Consider the following 14,793-nt stretch of genomic DNA (forward strand, 5'->3'; position numbering starts at 1 on the left):
GGGATATTGGACCCCTGGGCAGAAGACTCTCTGATGTAGGTTCTAGACAGTCTTTTCCCTATATCACCCTCAATATTGGGCCATGCACCAGCAGTGTGGGCCTCTGTGGGCATGGGGTTTTGCATGAGTTCCCTCTCTGGGACAATGTAGTTGTGTGGGCATCAGGCAGGTCTCTGTATTTGGCTTAGGATCTGTCCTCACAGGGTCAAAAGGATTCTCTACATCTAAGATTGCAAATGCAGTCTTGCTTTCTCCCACAGTGGAGAATTCCTTTTGGTTTTAAGCCAGTTCCAACTGGCTGCTTTGGTACCTCTCTATACTGCTGCCATCCCCAGTTTTCATGCCTCAGAGAGTCACAGTCACTTCCCTGCTGAATTTCAGCATTCTCCTAAAGATGTTCAATTCAACGCATAGTTATCTATTTGCTATTTTGGACCTTCTTTGTAGAAGAGGTGAGTCTTCATTGACTCTAGCAGCCATCTTTACCCTTTTGTTGTTGTTGTTTTATATTTTATTATTTATTTATTTATTTATTTATTGAGATGGAGTCTTTATCTGTTGCCCAGTTTGGAGTGCAGTGGTATGATCTCAGCCCACCTCCACCTTCCAGGTTCAAGCAATTCTCCTCTCTCAGCCTCCCAAGTAGCTAGGATTACAGGCCCATACCACCAAGCCTGGCTAACTTTTTGTAATTTTGGTCGAGATTGGGTTTCACATATTGGCCAGGCTGTTCTCAAACTCCTGACCTCAGGTGATCTACCAGCCTCAGCCTCCAAAAGTACTCAGATTATAGGCGTGACCCACTGTGCCCAGCTTTTTATTTTGCATTTGTTTAAAAATACATGTTAATTATTTTCCTGTCCTTTTATCTTTGTCATATCCTTATAGTATTCCATACATTATCATCCCGCTTCATAATGTTCCATAAGTTCCTTAGGCAGTCTTCATGATTCCTTATTTTTCTCTTTGATTTTTATCCTCCATTTTGATTATTTTCAATGACTTGGCTTAGTTTTGCTTATCCTTTGTTCTCCTTGATTCAGTTTAATATTCAGCCCCTTTAATTTTTGACTTAGGTTCCTGTATTTTTTACTTCTTTGATTTCTGTTTGATTTCTTGAAATATTTTCTACCACTTTGTTAAACTTCTCCGTATTTAAATGCATTGCTTTCCTGACTTCTGTTAATACGTTCGTGCTTTTTGTTTTGATTTCCCTGTCAGGGACATTACATACTTTCATCTTATCAGAGTCCAATTCTGTTTATTTCTTTTGTTCTTTACCTCTGAACATATTTTCATCTTCACTGCAGTCCCTTCCCACCCTGCCCTCCTGTACCCTCTACCACCAACCCAATTTTTCTTGATGATGATTTGGTTTCTGCAAGTCAGTGAAAACAACTATCCTTCTCTGTTTTCCTTAACCTATCTTATGTAGGAAATTTCATTTCCTTATCAGTGCGACCAGATATTCCAAGTGCTTCTCATTTCTGTGATTGCCCACCTAACTGTCTTTCTTCCTATGCCCCCCGGGATTGTACGATGTGCGAAATCACACTATTCCTTTGGCATAGTCAAGATAGTAGCCAGCACTACTATATGCAGCTAAAAGGTTTTGGGATTAGATGTATATTACTTGTGGAGAAGCTTAGATTCAGAGTTTATGTACAACAGTTCTGTCCTATGCCAAGAATAGTGTCCATGACCGACACCTGTACAGTCATTCATTATGCTCACTCTGAATCTGGAAAGATAGCCACTGAATATTTACAACTTAGACAATCTTGTTCTCTGTGATATAGGAGACTCAGGAATACAGAGTCCCTTTCACTTCCAGAAGCAGATAACTTAGGACTAGTCCCTTAGGTACAGACTGTAAAATTTGTGACACATGATGTATGCAGAAGCTACTTCAAAGGAGAGTCTACAGACCTTGATTTCTCACCAGAGAAAGCCAGGGAGGAGATCTTGTAGATTGCCTGCTTTCTCATTCTGCATTGCAGAAGTCACACAAGTTTCTTCTTCTCTGCAAGACAAAGAAGAAGGACAGAAGGCCTGAGAGGTGTTCACTCTCACATTTATACTTTACCGAAAATGTGTCCGGGGAGAGTAGCAGGTGGGATTTGTTGCTAGAACAAGCCTGTGAAGCAAGAATGCTATATCTGGTGACAGAAGGGAAGTGCTCTCTCTTCCATTCAGGAGTTCACAGATCTAACTCCCTGATTTTTTCTGGCAAGTGATGGCAGAAATTTGCTATGAGAGCAAGCCAGGGAAGTGAGTGTGGGAAGTTCTTTTCTTCTCGTTTGTACTTGGAAGTATTCTGACTCTCTGCCTCCTTCCAGACACAGACTGCAGGAAATTTTGCTGGAGCAAGTCAGGGAAAATGTCTTAGGGAGAGCTGTCTCTCTGTGTTTGGCTCATAGAGGTCTGTCTCTACCCTACTTTGAGAAAATAATTGCAGGGATCACTGAAGGAAGTGAAAGAAAGCACAGTGATTGCCATTATTCTCGTTTAGGCTTTCAGTAGTATTTGTTGTAGCCTCCTTCCAAAAACAGATTTCAGAGATATATTACTAAAGTAAGCTAGGGAAGAAGGAATTAAAAGTGCTGAGACTTTTCTTCCTGCTCCTGAAGACTTTAAACCTCTTTCCAGGGAGAGAAAAAAGGCTTTCCTAATCACTGAAGGAACCCAGGGAAGAAGTCTCTGGGGTTCCACGCCTTTCCCATTAGGCTCAACAAAGTTTATTGTTTGTTTGTTTGTTTGTTTTGAGTAGAGATTACAACCTTGGTTACAACTCCCTTGGGTTGTAATTCTCTTCACCCTGATACTCTTTTTTGAGAGAGAAATATATTCTTCAGTGTGAAATGTTTCTTCCTAGCCTGGTGTGAGAGTCAGCTCTATTTAACTCTTTTGTTCTGTTTTGGTTTGGTTTGGTTTTAGTAAACATTAGTCCTTTACTCCTGATCTGAAACTCTCTTCTTCATGGCTGTCTTTCTTTATAGGACACCCATTTCCTTGTGTGTAGGTTGGATATCTATTCTTTCTGACTCCCCTACTAGCAGAAATTATTTTCTGGCTTACTGGAATTAAGTCAGGAAATCCTGACTTCCTGATATCCCCGAGTAGGGAACTATTTTCTTACTTCATAGGATAAAATGATTTTTCTTTAGATTTGCTTTCACAATAGAGATTATTCCCTAACTTTCTGAGCTTAAAGCATCTTTTTTTGTTATCACCTCTTGGTAGGAATTATTCCCTGACTCCTTGAGTGAAAGTCTCTTCTACCTTTTCTGTCCTTACCTACTAGGGATTGTTCTCTGACTCTGTGCTAAACATCAAATCTTTTCATTGTTGTTGTTTTACTGGTGATTAATACCAGACTTTATGGGATAGAGGTATCTTTTTAGTGGATATCTTATCTAAACAGAAATTCTTCCCTGATTTCTGCCATAGTACTCTTTTTCTGGCTATTTTACTTCAATGGGAGGTATTCCCTGCCTCCTGGGGTAGAAAACTCTTGTTCTTGATTGTTTTTCTGATGGAAAACTTTTCCCTGGACTCCTAGTTTGGAAATTTCTGGACTTCTTTGCTGAGTAGGAAAAAAAAATCCTGGTTCTATTTCCTGTGTAGAAATGTCCTGACTCCTGGAGTGAAAACCTGTTTTTCCTGGCTCTGTTTCACAAGAGAAATTATTTTCCTGATTGGACATCAGGTCTTTCCAGTCCTCTCCCTTTAGCAAAAATTATTCTCTCTCACTTCTTCCTTTGAAAGACCTTCCTCCTGGCTCTTTTATCATATGGAATTTATTCCCTGGAACCTGAGCTGTAAGTCACTTCTTATCAGCTCTCTTTTCTGACTCTCTGGCTAGATAGCTCTTCTTTCTGGTCTCTTCGTTAATGGGTAAAATTTTCTGACTACTTGATTGTCACTCTCTCCTAAGTGAGAATAATTCCTACGTGATTGAGTGCAAAGTCAGTTATTTTTGGTTTTCTGTCCTAAACTGCTATTATTCTCTGATTTATTGCACTGAACTTCTTTTTTTCCCTTTATTCCCTTTAAAGGAAGTAGAAAATTATTTCAAGGAAATAATAGAAGATTATTTCCTAACTCCCTGCGATAGATGTTTGTCCTCCCTCACTCTTTTTCCTAATTTGAAATTTTTCTCCAACATTTGGAGTCAAAATTCTTCTTCCTGACCCTATTTCCTGATGGGGTTATACCTTGACTTCCTTTAAAATCCTTGCTTTTCTCTCTAAAAAAATAATTATTATTATTCTAACTTTCTTAGGTAGAAGTTACTTCTTATGGACTCTCTCTTTCCCAAGTGCCATTTATTCCTAATATGCATGAAGTATTTTCCTCCTGGTGTTTCCCTTACTAGGGATTACGGTCTGACTCCAGGAAATAGACATTTTCTTGTTTTGCTTTGTTTTTCTTAACATTTTTCCCCTTATTACAGATGATTTTCTGAGGATTATTTTCTGCTACATTTGTTGGAAATCTCTTCTTCCTGGCTCTTTCTTTATTGGGTATTATCCCGTCTCCTAGGGTGACATTTTCTTTTCCAAGGTTATCATTTTTCTTGTGATTATTTCCTGACTCCCTGGGGTTGCAAGTCTCTCTTGCCTTGTGCTCTAATCTGACTAGAAATTGTTTCTTAACTTTCAAGTATGGAGCTCTTTTTTTTTTTTTTTTTTTTTTTTTTTTTTTTTTTTTTTTTTTGGTCAGCTGTGCTTTATGTTTGGGATTATTCCTTTAGGTTCTGTGTTGTATACCCTTCTTGTTCCCAAGACAGGCTCATTCTCTGACATTTTTGGCTGGAATTGTTCTTTTAGGTAAGATTTTTTTTCTCTGATTCTCTATGCTAAACGTCTGTTTTCCTTGCTACTTTCTGAGTGGGGTTTTCCCTGACTCCATTGACTGGGTTCCCCTTTTTCTAGTCTCTTTCCTGAGTGGGGATTATTTCCTGATTACCTACGTTGGAGACCTTTTTTCTTTAATGGGATTTTTTTCCCATCTTTCTGGCCTGTCAGGAAGTTTATCTCTATCCTTATCTATCTCTATCTCTATCTATCTCTATTTGTCTTTCTGTCTCATTATCTCTATTTCTAATCTCCTTTAAAGCTCTTTGACACCTCTCTATTCTTTATTTGGATTCTTGCCTCTCCCATGGAAGTCTCATAGCCAACTAAAACCCACCTTCTTGAACCCTTGTGGACTTTAGGCTTTGCTAACTCTACATCCTTGTTTGTGGCATGCATTTTTCAAGGATAATTTGGAACTTAATTATCATTGAGAAACTTAACATCTCCCTACACTGGTGCATCTTTGACATCTTCCTTCTTATTAATCATGTTTCTTGTTTCTCTTCTCACTACCTTTGATCTTCCCTTTACCTTCTTGAATCCTTTGACATATCCTCCTTCAAACCTCTCATCATCCATTCTGCTATCTACCCCTAAACAAACATTTCCCTTCTTCTTTCAGCCTTTCAACTCTCTATAGTCAACAGAAAGTTAGGCCTGCTAAATCAGAGGCTCTTGAAAGACTCGAGTATCTTCCCCCCCAAAAATATCAGTGGCCTGAAGTCGAAATGAAAAACGGCTAATTAGAAGAGACTGAGTATTTTATTCTTAGCCTTTGGAGACACCCAGACTGCAACTAGGTGTATTATATGCCTAAAATGTAGTCCTATGGCTCCATAGATTAAATATTAAGGTGAAATAATATCATAAAAGTCTTCCTCACCAATACAGACAAAAGTTATTAGATCTACTATTGAACAGGTAACCTTGTCTCATTTGCCAGAAGAATAATTTAAATACAAAATAGATATAAACCAATGAGTTTTATGTTATTCTATTGCCTCATTCATGACTAAATTTTAGGAGAGCTATAAAATCTGTGTATGATATATTTCTACCTCTGGATATTATTACCAAGTGAATTTTTAATATCACTTAAAAGGGTGCTCTTCAAATTGGCTTAGAGATAAATAAGCACTATTGTGAATTACACACCCCTAATAATCCTAGAAATATGTATTCAAGTTCACATGACTCATGCAAAGTTTTAGTAAATAAGATTAGTTTAAAATTGTTTAATACAAAGAGCTACATATTATGAATTGCTATTGTTATTAGCTATAAAAAGACATTTGTGTGCCAGGCATGGTGGCTCATGCCTTTAATCCCAGCACTTTGGGAGGCCGAGGCAGGTTGATCATCTGGAGTCAGGAGTTTGCAACCAGACTGGCCAACACTATGAGTCCCCATCTCTACTAGAAATACAAAATCTAGCCAAGAATGGAGGTACATATCTGTAATCCCAGCTACTTGGGAGGCCAAGGCAGGAGTATTGCTTGAAGCCAGAAGGCAGGGGTTGCAATGAGCTGAGATCATGCCACTGCAGTCCAGCATGGATGAGAGGGCAAGATTCAGTTTGGGAAAAAAAAAAAAAAAAAAAAAAGAGGAGAGAATAGAATATATTTGTCACTTTTATCCTTCCTGGATTTACTGATTTACTAGTTAAGCTGTGTTATGCTCACTGAACATTTAAGATTTTATAAACATTTAAATGGCAATTGAGTCATTTCCTAAGTTCAGTAAGAATGTGTTCTCCTTTCAATAGAAACTAATTGGAACCTGGTTTTATTGCAAAGACTTTTCTGAAATATCAAATACATTTAACAATGATTTTCATAAAATCAGAGATAACCAGGCAGCTTTAAGAACTAACATTGACTGTGGAGAAAATACTTATACACCCCTCTTGGAAAAACCAGACTGGTAATTGGTTAGAGTTCCTAGCCTAAGAGGTGAGAAATACAGGTCACTTCTGGACAAGCTCTAGAACCTCATGATATTTGGGGACTTTCATAGAAAAGGAATTCAACCAAATGTATACTGTGAAAGGGAAGTCTAGTGGCTAGTTCCTGACTGGTTCCTAGTCTCAAGGCTTTAAAAAGTATTTATTGCGGCACTATTCACAATAGCAAAGACTTGGAATCAACCCAAATGTCCATCAGTGACAGACTGGATTAAGAAAATGTGGCACATATACACCATGGAATACTATGCAGCCATAAAAAAGGATGAGTTTGTGTCCTTTGTAGGGACATGGATGCAGCTGGAAACCATCATTCTTAGCCAACTATCACAAGAACAGAAAACCAAACACCGCATGTTCTCACTCATAGGTGGGAACTGAACAATGAGATCACTTGGACTTGGGAAGGGGAACATCACATACCGGGGCCTATCATGGGGAGGGGGGAGGAGGGAGGGATTGCACTGGGAGTTATACCTGATGTAAATGATGAGTTGATGGGTGGTGACGAGTTGATGGGTGCAGCACACCAACATGGCACAAGTATACATATGTAACAAACCTGCACGTTATGCACATGTACCCTAGAACTTAAAGTATAATAATAATAAAAAATAAATAAATAAATAAATAAAAAATAAATAAAAAATAAAAAGTATAACCTGAAACGAATTATATAAAGTTCTCACAAAGTCAACTGGAAAGGCCTCTGTAGCCAGGCATGGTAGCTCACACCTGTAATCCCAGCACATTCAGAGGCAGGGGTGGGAGAATCACTTTAGCCCAGAAGTTTGAGACTAGCTTAGGAAACATGGTAAAACCCCATCTCTAAAATCAAACAAACAAACAACATACAGAATTAGCCAAGCTTGATTATTTGTGCCTATGAGACTATTCAGGAGGCTGAAGTGGGAGGATCACTTGAGCTCACGAAGTTGAGACTGCAGTAGGCCAGACACTGTCTCTAATTCTAAAAATATATTTTATTTTTAAAATTGACCTTTGTTGTCAATAACAATTCTTACTTCACTTAGGTAAAAAAATGAGGACAAATCTAGTCAGATCAGACTCATTTTGTGAAGAAGAGTCAAAAGAAATAACTGCAGAAAGAATTTTGTTTCAATGGAAAACTAAAACACACCCACATGAGTTTTCTTACATATTTTATTAGTCTACAAGTTCAATTCTTATTTTATCCAATATATAGCGACCACTCTCTAAACTGAAATTCCAACACTGTGTCCACCTGTCATATTCTAACATCACTGAAAACTAAAACTGCCCAATAGTCCCCACACCTTGTAAGTTGAAGGTGGATGACTACATCTGAACAATTTTTAAAAATCATCTTAATGCCCTTAATACCTGATGCCAACACTGGAGGCATTAAAAACTGCAAACCAAAGAGTTCATTAAATTATCACTGTTATCATCACTCCACCATCTAGAAAATACTTTAAGCTCAACATGTGGAAATATCAATTGGCTGTCCTCTGGAAGAGGGAAAGGGCCTTTGATGGTAAGTAATCAAGTCAGGAAGACAGCTCCCTCATAAATGTTACTGGTACCCTCCTAAAAGACTATAGAATTACCAAGCCACTTCTACCACATGTAGACTCAGCAAGAGGTGTGTTTAAAATCCAGAAAGTGGCTGGGCATGTTGGCTTATGCCTGTAATCCTGGCACTTTGGGAGGCCAAGTCTGTAATCCCAGTAGTTTGGGAGGCCAAGGCAGGTGAATCACAAGGTCAGGAAATTGAAATCATCCTGGCCAAAATGGTGAAATCCTGTCTTTACTAAAATACAAAAAATTAGCCAGGCGTGGTGGTGCATACCTGTAGTGCCAGCTACTCGGGAGGCTGAGGCAGTAGAATCACTTGAAACCTGGAGGTAGAGGTTGCAGTGAGCTGAAATTCTGCCACTGCACTCCAACCTGGTGACAGAGCAAGACTGTGTCTAAAAAATAAATAAATAAAAATAAAATCCAGGAAGTGACTCCTCATCTGAATTTAAAAATCCTAGGGACAGAGTATCATAGACACTTTGTCTTTTCTTTTACTGGGTCTCACTTTGTCACACAGGTTGAAATGCAATGGAGCAAACAGGCTCACTATAGCCTGGACGTCATGGGCTCAAGCGATCCTCCCACTTCAGCCCCCAAGGATCTGGGACTATATTGATGCACTACGACATCCAGCAATGTTTTGCCTATTTTATATGGACAAGGTTTCTTCATGTTGTCCAGGCTTGTCTCAAAATCATGAGTTGAAGCAATATGCCCACCTCAGCCACTCCAAATGCTGGGATTAAAGACCCAAGTCATTACACCTGGACAGACACTGTTTCTTGTTTTACTATTGTGAAGATACACAAGACGAAGGAGTTGTATCCTTTCATTTAATCCTCACAATCCTACATTACAGGTGAATGAAAACACAAGTTCATAACACAAATAACTCACTTGAAAAATCAAAGTTGGTAACTTCACCCTTTAAAATTATTTGCAACTTTATCCTATAAAAACTATGATCTTGTCAGAATTTTCTCAAAAACTACGTCCTCTTTAGAGATTAGTCTGTAAATTTTAAGAATTATGGACTGTAAAACTCTGGAGCTTCATGTATTTCATTTCTTTAGATTGTATGATCAGGAAAATTAATTGGTTTACTTATTTGGGTCCAAATCTTTTCATTTTCCTCATTAGATGGTATCTTAAAACTTTAAGCAATCAGCTATCCAAAACTTTATGATGTTGTTTTAAGTTTTATACACTTCACTTTCCAAAAGTCATGAGTTTTAAAGCATTCCTGTTCATATATTCTATTTAAGTCGGATAGTCTGAGCCTGGTGGTTCATGCCTGCAATCCTAGTACTTTGGGACACCTAAGAGGGTGAATCAGGATTTTAAGACCAGTCTGGCCAACATGGTGAAATGCTGTCCGTACTAAAAATACAAAAAAAATTAGCCAGCCATGGTGACACACACCTGTAAACCCAGTTACTCAGGATGCTGAGGCAGGAGAATGGCTTGAAGCCAGAAGGTAGTGGTCACAGTGAGCCAAGATCCAGCCACTGCACCACAGTTTGGGCAACAAAGCTAGATTCCATCTTAAAAAATAATAATCTGATAAAATCCCCAGCCTTCTAGATCATTTCTGTTTGTATGTATGTATTGCTACACCATTTGTTAAAACAACCATTGTCAAATATTACAGGAAATAATTAACATGAAGACCTCCCACATAAAAATTTTATTTCCCACTATTTAAACTAGGAACACTTAGTTTCATTAAGGTATGTACTTAAGAAATGCAGCTGGTTGTTTTTATTTACGTGGAAAAAAATGTTTTAATCACCATTATCCCCCATTAGTCACAGAATGCTTCAAGAAAAATGTTCTGGATGTCTTAAACTTTACTATCAACCAGATCTAATTGTTTCCTTTGACCTACATGATTCTTTTGAATTATAAACATTTTATGGTGAGGCAGACAGTTTTGTAGTCTTTCTGAAGAGTTCTCAAACTTTTAAAACTTGTAAGTTTTTAAAGAGAAACAGCATAATTAGAAAACCTGTGCAGCTTGTAAGGGAGATGTAACCTATGCCTACTTTTGTATCTGTTGATATTTAAAGCTACAAGAATACAGAAGAGAATTTTTGACGAACACCACAATTTAATCTATTTAATTTGCTTTTAAGCATGTAGCAATAAAATCAGGCATTATGCATTACATGTATAATTTTATTCTGAAAATTTTAGTACACCCATCTCATCTAAAGAGAGTTTTCAAATAGCATTAACAATTATGAAATTACTTTGAAAAAATCATTTTCATCATAATACCTCAGAAAATTCATGGAGGAAGTTAGGATCTACCTCTCCCCCTAAAATCAACATTTTGTTTTATTGGTACTCACGTAATGTTACAGAAATAACATTTTAATTTTTGATTTGCAAGCAAGGTTTGGTATGCAATAACGATTATCTTTCTTTTTTTTTCTTTTTATTTTGTAAGAGAGTTTCACTTTGTTGCCCAGGCTGGAGTACAGTGACAGGATTTCAGCTCACTGCAACCTCTGCCTCTTGGGTTCAAATAATTATCCTGCCTCAGGCTCCTGAGTACCAAGGTAACTATTATTTTTAATATCTCCTTTAATATCTGCTTCAGTCTCCTTTTAGGCATCGGTTTCCTCCACCACTTCCTATAGATGCCCCATAACTTGAGCTATCATATCCTTCACAAGGAGCAGGGTGCACCCTATCCAGAGAAGGTAGATTCCTTCATTCTTTTCTGCCACCATGCTCATGACCACAGAAATGTAAATTACCACAGATCTGTGAATAACTCTCCTGACTTCTGCCATATCTATCTCATGTACTGTTATAATCATAGTGACTATTTCCACCATAATTCATCTGAGTCCCTTGTGCAGGAAGTGCACCTGGTCCCTGCAAGGTTGATAAAATATAGAACTTATAATGAACTACACTTAAACCTTTTTAATGGCATCACTAATGCATGTCTCAGTTAAAGTACTACTTGGAAAAATCTGCTTTCCTCTGTCTTCGATGACAACATATTAATTATGCATGAAATAGTCAAAAGATTTTATTTAAAAGAAGTATAAGAGTAGTATTTCAAAGCATAAGGAAGTTTATTTTTAAAAGTGTATTTTAAGGTAAATGTTAAGTCACATTTTCTGAAAATGAACTGAAGTTCTCACCTACATGTTCACTATGCATTATACTGTTAAAAATTCTCAGTGTTTAAACATGTTATATTTTTTCTTCATAATTTTCCTTAAAGTTTTATTAAAAAATGATCTGGTGTAATAAATATACCACTATAATGTACAAATCAAACCCAGACACTTATCCTAACTCTGATGTGCATCTCTGTAAGAACTTCCACTTGGATGCTCAGAATTATCTCTACCACGGCCCTCTCCATAGCTACCATGGTCACTAAATGGATATACCCAAAGGATTATAAGTCATGCTGCTATAAAGACACATGCACACATATGTTTATTGTGGCACTATTCACAATAGCAAAGACTTGGAATCAACCCAAATGTCCATCAGTGACAGACTGGATTAAGAAAATGTGGCACATATACACCATGGAATACTATGCAGCCATAAAAAAGGAATCAACCCAAATATCCATCAGTGACAGATTGGATTAAGGAAATGTGGCACATATACACCATGGAATACTATGCAGCCATAAAAAAGGATGAACTCATGTCCTTTGTAGGGACATGGATGCAGCTGGAAACCATCAATCTCAGCAAACTATCACTAGAACAGAAAACCAAATACCACATTTTCTCAGTCATAGGTGTGAACTGAACAATGAGATCACTTGGACAAAGGAAGGGGATCATCACACACTGGGTCCTATTGTGGGGAGGCAGGGAGGGGAGGGATAGCATTAGGAGATATACCTAATGTAAATGACGAGTTAGTGGGTGCAGCACACCAACATGTCACATGTATACATATGTAAGAAACCTGCACGTTGTGCACATGTACCCTAGAACTTAAAGTATAATAATAAAAAAAAGTTTGCTAATGTCAGCAGGAACAACATAAAAATCTATTTGACAAAACCAGAAAATATTATAGCACTTATATCCCTAGAGAAACGTTCATCCTAACTAGAATGACCATAATCATGGTATCCATAATCTCTAGGTGGTGGACCATCATCCCTGGTGTCTCAGGAACTTGTACGAATTCTGCTTGTGTAAGTTAAAGCAACAATTTTTAAATTATCAGCTTGTAGTATCCAAAACATAACTAACTTACAATTTAAACAAAATAAACTACCAAGCACCTGAATAGATATTTCTCCAAATAAAATACACAAATCTCAAAAAGCACATGGAACAAATAATCATAATTAGTTATTCAGAAAATGCATTTCAAAATCAAAATGGGATAATGTACTTCACATATACTGGAATGGGAATACATTTTAAAAAGCAGGAAATATCAAGTGTTTGAGAAGATGTAGGTAATTTGGAACCCTGATACAATGCTAGGTGGAATGGAAAATGATGCAGCTACTGTGGAGAAATGTGGTTACTCAAGAAAATAAACAAAATTATCATAGGACCAAGCAATTCCACTCATATATATCAACAATTGAATATGCATATGCAAACAAATCTGTGTAAATAGAAATACTGTGGTGGAAACAACCCAAACAAAACAATGTGTCAGCAGCCTGTGTAAGGAGAGAAGTGCTGCAATGTAAATGAACCTTCAAGACATCATGCAAATGAAAGGAGACAGTTATAAATAGTGGTGTAGCATTTGAGCCTATTAACATGAAATGCCCAGAACAGGTAAGTTCAGAGGGAGAAAACAGATTGCTGTTTGTTAGGGGCTGAGAGAAGGGAGAAAATGAAAGGAACTGCTTAACTGGTAGTGCAGTTGTAGTTTGGAGTGATGAAAATGTTCTGGAAGTAGATGGAGGTAGTTGTTGCACAACACAGGTTGTATTAAACGCCACTTAACTATTTACCTTAAAATGTTTAATTTTGTTTTGTGAATTTCATCACCACAACAAAAGTCAACAATTTTTCCATTTTTCCTTCATGTATACTTAGTTGCATAACCATCATCTCTTGGTGACACATGGTCATTTCTCCAGGAAGAGACTGGCTCTCTGTGTGAAGGACCTCCATAATTCATTTATCCATATGACATGGTGCATTAAATATTGAAATGATTAAATATTATGTAAAGAACACAAAATCTGAAACACTTTTTCTTGTCTAAAACAACGTTTTAAAATTATTTATGATTCTATTCTTCTTTTCCTAAATTACTAGAAATTCAGGACAACTTAATTATTTCTTCTGACTTTGGATAATCTCATGGCTCCACAAGGCCAGTTCTTCTAATGAAGCTGAAGGCATACATTAATTCTTAGGTAAAAGTTCATTTTTAATTGTTAATAGTTATGATTTTTCTTTTCATATGAATTACTGATGACTACTATGACACAGGGAAAACATGGAAAATCATCAAACTCTTTACTGAATATAGTTTACGTACATTGTCCTTTCTCAGCTGAAAAAGGTAGATTTTCCCATGTTCTTCAATCCATCTCTCACACACAAATATTGCTACCTTTGAATGACCGCATGCTAAATTTTTACATAAAAGTGCTCCTTTATCTCTAAGTGATTGGATCTATCTAGAATGTTGACAAATTAAAATGTACTAGTGCAACTCTTCTAATGGTGGCCAATATTTAATTTTACTGCAATTAGCAGTACTATTAAAGGGGTCATTACAATATTGTACCTCTCTCAAAAATAGAAAACTTCCTCCTTTAACATATTCTTTACATGCCAATTCATAGAGGTCAGTCTTTCACATATGATGTGCTTGCTGACTACTCTTCTAATGGAAATATGCTGGCTTGTATATTTTGAAATCAATACTTAACTTCACCGATACTCCGCATGTGAAATATAAAATTGAAAATGGCAGTTTTCAGTTTCCTCCATATTATGATGGAGGGCTAGGTAAGAATTTTAATTTGTCCTCCTTAAATTTATTTACAAAGAACTTTTACTTTATTGCTTTGCTTTCTTCTGTTCAGTCTGAAATCTTACACATCTCCTTCTCAAAACTATTACTTCTATTGAATCCTACTTTTCACTTCATGCTGCTTAGAACTAAATTCTCTCCTCAAATAATTTCAAATTCTACAGGAAGGATTTCGGATTAAGGTTTCAACATTTCTGTACTATCTTAATGATGGTACACCCCCATATATTTACACCCCCCATATATTAATTTATACTGTATGTTAATTTACACCCTCCATATATTTCACAACTCTGAACTTCTGCAGTATTCACTTAATGTAAAAATGCTGAACTCCTTCAAGTCTACTTTTCAAGCATGAATTTTATTATTAAATAATATTTAAGCCCAGAATTA

This window comes from Macaca thibetana, chromosome Y (assembly GCF_024542745.1).
Source record: "Macaca thibetana thibetana isolate TM-01 chromosome Y, ASM2454274v1, whole genome shotgun sequence".
Lineage (NCBI taxonomy): Eukaryota > Metazoa > Chordata > Mammalia > Primates > Cercopithecidae > Macaca > Macaca thibetana.